Raw genomic sequence first — 6,000 nt, forward strand, 5'->3', positions numbered from 1 at the left:
AATGCTACTATTTATGTACCATCCTTAAGAGAACTGAGAAAATAGTCACTCAAATCATTGTCTGTGTCCTATGGGTCAGATGAGGTACCACCTTTGAGAAAGGCTGGTGGTATGTTTGTGACAGACACTGGGGATATAATGCTGAGCAAAAGAGACACAGGCTAAGCTCTTAAAAGATAAGAGTCCAGTGGAACAGATGCTAAGCACACAACTCACACCTGACTGTATGTATATATGTATGCATGTATGCTCAGTCGCTCAGTTGTGTCCTACTTATTGCGACCCCGTGGACTGTAGCCCGCCCGGCTCCTCTGTCCATGGGATTTTCCTGGCAAGAATACTGAAGTGGGGTGTCATTTCCTCCTCCAGGGGATCTTCCTGACCCAGGGATCAAACCTGTGTCTCCCGCGTCTCCTGCATTGGCAGGCAGATTCTTTACTACTGAGCCTTCTAACAAATGACTATACAAAACAAAGTCTTCAAAAGAAATACAATCCTATATGAGTATGACAAAGGAACTCAACCTTGGCAAATATCTCTCCCTGTCACAGTTGGACCAAAACTTTAAAGTTCCTGCCTGCACCCAAAGGACCACTCCTGTCATAATCACAGACATGATATGTAGCCTCTGGGAAACTCATGCTTTACACAGGTGGAATGACCACCGTGTGTGACAACTAGACCCTGTGGCATGCATCTCCTTCACTATTCTCATGTGCATCCATGGAAAACATGTTATTGACAACACAGAGTTAGCTGTGCATCAGCTCTAATATTCTGAATTCTTACCCAGTGGAGTGAGTGGGTGTGTGCACATGTGTTCACGTACTTCACACACATGCATCTCTCAAGAGAAGTTTGTTTCTTTTCAACATGTTACATAGTACAGTACACACTACCTTCTAGTGACTGTAGCATCTTCCTAGGATATATATCCTTATTTATATAAGGATATCCCTATAACAAGCATATATGAACTCCTCATTCTGACTAACCAAAGCTGAGGCTCAATAAGTTTATTTTGTAAGTCCCTCTTCTCAGCAGACACTCATGCTATACCTGCTTCTTGAACAATCCTCCATGAATCTAACTCTCCAGATCTCTCTGCATTAGAATGTTCACTATGACCAACTAGGCTGGCAAGTAAAATACTCCAGTTCAGTTCGGTTCAGCTCAGTCACTCAGCCATGTCCGACTCTGCGACCCCATGGACTGCAGCACGCCAGGCTTCCCTGTCCATCACCAACTCCTGGAGCTTGCTCAAACTCATGTCCATCGAGTTGGTGATGCCATCCAACCATCTCATCCTCTGTCGTCCCCGTCTCCTCCTGCCCTCAATCTTTCCCAGTATCAGGGTCTTTTCAAATGAGTCAGCTCTCCGCATCAGGTGGCCAAAGCATTGCAGTTTCAGCTTAAACATCAGTCCTTCCAATGAACACCGAGGACTGATCTTTAGGATGGACTGGTTGGATCTCCTTGCAGTCCAAGGGACTCTCAAGAGTCTTCTCCAACACCACAGTTCAAAAGCATCAATTCTTCAGCACTCAGCTTTCTTTATGGTCCAATTCTCACATCCATACATGACTACTGAAAAAACCATAGCTTTGACTAGATGGACTTTTCTTGGCAAAGTAATGTCTCTGCTTTTTAATATGCTGTCTAGGTTGGTCACAGCTTTTCTTTCAAGGAGCAAACATCTTTTAATTTCATGATTGCAGTCACCATCTGCAGTGATTTTGGAGCCCAAGAAAAGAAAGTCTCTTACTGTTTCCACTGTTTCCCCATCTATTTCCCATGAAGTGATGGAACCAGATAACATGATCTTAGTTTTTTAAATGTTGAGTTTTAAGCAAGCTTTTTCACTCTCCTCTTCCACTTTCATCAAGAGGCTCTTTTAGTGCCTCTTCACTTTCTGCCATAAGGCTGGTGTCATCTGCATATCTGAGATTATTGATATTTCTCCCAGCAATCTTGATTCCAGCTTGTGCTTCATCCAGCCCAGCATTTCTCATGATGCACTCTGCATATAAGTTAAATAAGCAGGGTGACAGTATACAGCCTTGACATACTCCTTTCCCAATTTAGAACAAGTCTGTTGTTCCATGTCCAGTTCTAACTGTTGCTTCTTGACTGCATACAGATTTCTCAGGAGGTAGGGAAGGTGGTCTGGTATTCCCATTTCTTAAAGAATTTTCCACAGTCTGTTGTGATCCACACAGTCAAAGGCTTTGGCATAGTCAATAAAGCAGAAGTAGATATTTTTCTGGAACTCTCTTGCTTTTTCTATAATCCAGCTGATGTTGGCAATTTGATCTCTGGTTCCTTTGCTTTTTCTAAATCCAGCTTGAACATCTGGAAGTTTTCAGTTCATGTACTGTTGAAGCCTGGCTTGGAGAATTTTGAGCATTACTTTGCTAGTGTGTGAAATGAGTGCAATGAGTACATTCTTTGGCATTGCCTTTCTTTGGGGTTGGAATGAAAACTGACCTTTTACAGTCCTGTGGCCACTGCTGAGTTTTCCAAATTTGCTAGCATACTGAGTTAAGCACTTTAACAGCATCATCTTTTAGGATTTGAAATAGCTCAGCTGGAATTCCATCATCTCCACTAACTTTGTTCACAGTGATGCTTCCTAAGGCCCACTTGACTTCACATTCCAGGGTGTCTGGCTCTAGGTGAGTGATCACACCATCTTGACTGTCTGTGTCATGAAGATCTTTTTTGTATAGTTCTTCTGTGTATCCTTGCCACCTCTTCTTAATATCTGCTGCTTCTGTTAGGTCCATACCGTTTCTGTCCTTTATTGAACCCATCTTTGCATGAAATGTTCCCTTGGTATCTCTAATTTTCTTGAAGAGAATCTAGCCTTTCCCATTCAATTGTTTTCCTCTGTTTCTTTGCATTGATCACTAAGAAGGCTTTCTTACCTCTCCTTATTCTTTGGAACTCTGCATTCAGATGGGTATATCTTTCCTTTTCTCTTTGCCTTTAGCTTCTCTTCTTTTCTCAGCTATTTTTAAGGCCTCCTCAGACAACCACTTTGCCTTTTTGCATTTCTTTTTCTTGGGGATGGTAGAGTGTCACAAACCTCTGTCCCTAGTTCTTCAGGCATTCTGTCTATCAGATCTAATCCCTTGAATCTATTCGTCACTTCCACTGTATAATTGTAAGGGATTTGATTTAGGTCATACCTGAATGATCTAGTGGTTTTCCCTACTTTCTTCAATTTAAGTCTGAATTTTGGAATGAGGAGTTCATGATCTGAGCCACAGTCTGCTCCTGGTCTTGTTTTTGCTGACTGTATACAACTTCTCTATCTTTGGCTGCAAATAATATAATCAATCTGATTTCGGTATTGACCGTCTGGTGAAGTCCATGGGTAGATTCAACTCTTGTGTTGTTGGAAGAGGGTGTTTGCTATGACCAGTGTGTTCTCTTGGGAAAACTCTGCTAGCCTTTTCCCTGCTTCATTTTGTACTCCAAGTATTAATACTTCTTTACTCAAAATGCCCATCATGTCTGCTGCCTACATCCACAGAGGCTTTCAAACTGTGCTGAAGCCATTATCCACAACTCAGAATCTCTGTTCTCCCTAAAATTCTCATTGTCAGGTCTTTGTATATTCTGAGAGAATACAGATAGCTGGAGAACTTCAAGCATGATTCAGGGACAGCCACAGAGTTGAGAGGATCATGGTGTCTAATCATGATCTTCCCTCTTCATTGAACCAGAAACCTCATTTACACACCCTTTATTCCTTAGTTAATTACCATTCCTCTCCTCCTTTCCAGACTTCATGTACAAATAATTCACTCACTCATTCAGCACTATCAATGCTCATCTACAGAGGAACTCTAAAAGAAAAGGATATCTTAAGCCCAAGCAGTGTATCTGTACCTGGCACTACTGTTACCTACTCTGTGTCAATCCCCATTCCTTGCTCTTCCTCCTCCTTCCATCCCAATAAAACTTGGAACTTGATTAAGGTGATCATGGACTCAGAAATTCCGGAGATTGGTACTGATGCTGAAGCTCCAATACTTTGGCCACCTGATGTGCAGAGCTGACTCATTGGAAAAGACCCTGATGCTGGGAAAGATTGAAGGCAAAAGGAGAAGTGGGCGACAGAGGATGAGATGGTAAGATAGCATCACTGACTCAATGGACACGAGTTTGAGCAAACTCCAGGAGATAGTGAAGGACAGGGAAGCCTGGTGTACTACACAGTCCATGGGGTCACAAAGAGTCAGACATGACTTAGCAACTGAACATCAATGACAACAGAGTGGCACCATGGTACTTCAAGGCTGGCACAACCCTGTGCCCTCTGACCTTCTCTCTTCCACCTACTTTTAATTTAAAGCTGTAAGTGTGGCAACTATCTTGTACCCTTATGATAGTAAGCTGAATACTAAAGAGGTTAAAAAAAAAAAGAGTAAAAAGGAACATGGTTCTTTGACACCATGTAAGACAAAGATGCCTCCTGCTTGTTTAATCCATTTAAGGCCATTTTCTGGTTTTCATTTTGTTTTTGCAGAGCATGTTCTAATTATAACTAACGTTATCATATTAATCTAGACTTGGGAGTTGTTTAGGGCTATGAGAGGGCCCTTCCAAAGTGACTCACATGTTGCTCATGCCACAGGCTGCCCTGGCAGGGATAGATAATTAGTCCAAGCCCACCATGCGCATATCTCTCATACACTTCACCTGTTTATCCTTCAGGATATCCTTTAAGAGGGGTTTCAAGTCCTTCCACTTAGGAATAAGTCTGGGTGATGTTGACGTTCTCGTGATATCCCAGCACTTAAAAGACATCTTGGATTATTGAATCTGTGGAAGCAAAAGTGACTGAATTACAACGTCTGATGTGAGACTGGAAAATAAGGAAACTGAGAGAGGGAAGAGCAACAGGGAAACTTAGAGAAGAGGAGAAGCAAAATTAGTCCTTTAGAAACAGGAGAAGCTCTTATTTCAGAAAGATAGAGGCCAGGACTTCCCTGGTGGTACAGTGGGTAAGAATCTGCCTGCCAATGCATGGGACATGGATTCCATCCATCCTCTAAGATTTCACATGCCAAGGAGCAACAAGCCCATGCACCGTAACTATTGAGCCCATGATCCGCAATGAGAAGCTGCTGCAGTGAAAAGCCCGCACACAGCAAGGAAGAATAGCCCCTGCTTGCTTCAACTAGAGAAAGCCTGAGTGCAGCAGTGAAGACCCAGTGAAGCAAACAATAAAATAAAATAAGGGTCAGAGTGAACTATTGATACTTGCAACATGGATGAATCCCCAAAACATTATAGAACATATACTATTTGATTCCATCTATTATATGAAATTCTAGAGAGGGATCATTGAACCTATAGGGACAGAGAGCAGGTGAGTGGCTACTTGCGGCTAAGAATTTGGGGGCTTTCCTAGGCAGGCATAAAAGGGAACATCTTGCAGTGATGGAAATGTTCTATATCATGACTTTGGTAGTTGTCACAGGGGTATATAAATTTGTCAAAACTCACCAAAACATACACTTCAATGGGTATACTTTAGTGCATGCAAATTATACCTAAATGTGATTTCTAAAAAGAGATAGGAATGAAGTAGGGGTTTTTATGACATCTACAATTAGGAAAAAACGTAGCGAAAGCAAGCTGTTAGGTGAGCTTAGGTGAGTCAGTTGTAGCATAGGTAAAACAACAGAGGAGCCCAGCTTTCCAGCCCTCCTGTAACTCTCTTCATTGGCATGCTCATTTCTCAAGACATAATTCTGTAGACACAGCTGTGTCTAACCTCATCACAACTGAAGGCTTCATGTATGTGAAAGGCACTCATCCGTTCAACGTAGATTCACTGAGTGTTCATTATATGCTAGGCTCTGCGCTGAGAGCTAGAGACAAAGCAGTGAACGAGAATGTTTACCTGCCTGCACGGAGTTTACTGTCTAACACAGAAGGCAGACACTGAACAAGATGCCAGAGTAAAACAAGCTGAAAGTCCCC

Source organism: Dama dama, chromosome 4, assembly GCF_033118175.1.
Source record: "Dama dama isolate Ldn47 chromosome 4, ASM3311817v1, whole genome shotgun sequence".
NCBI lineage: Eukaryota > Metazoa > Chordata > Mammalia > Artiodactyla > Cervidae > Dama > Dama dama.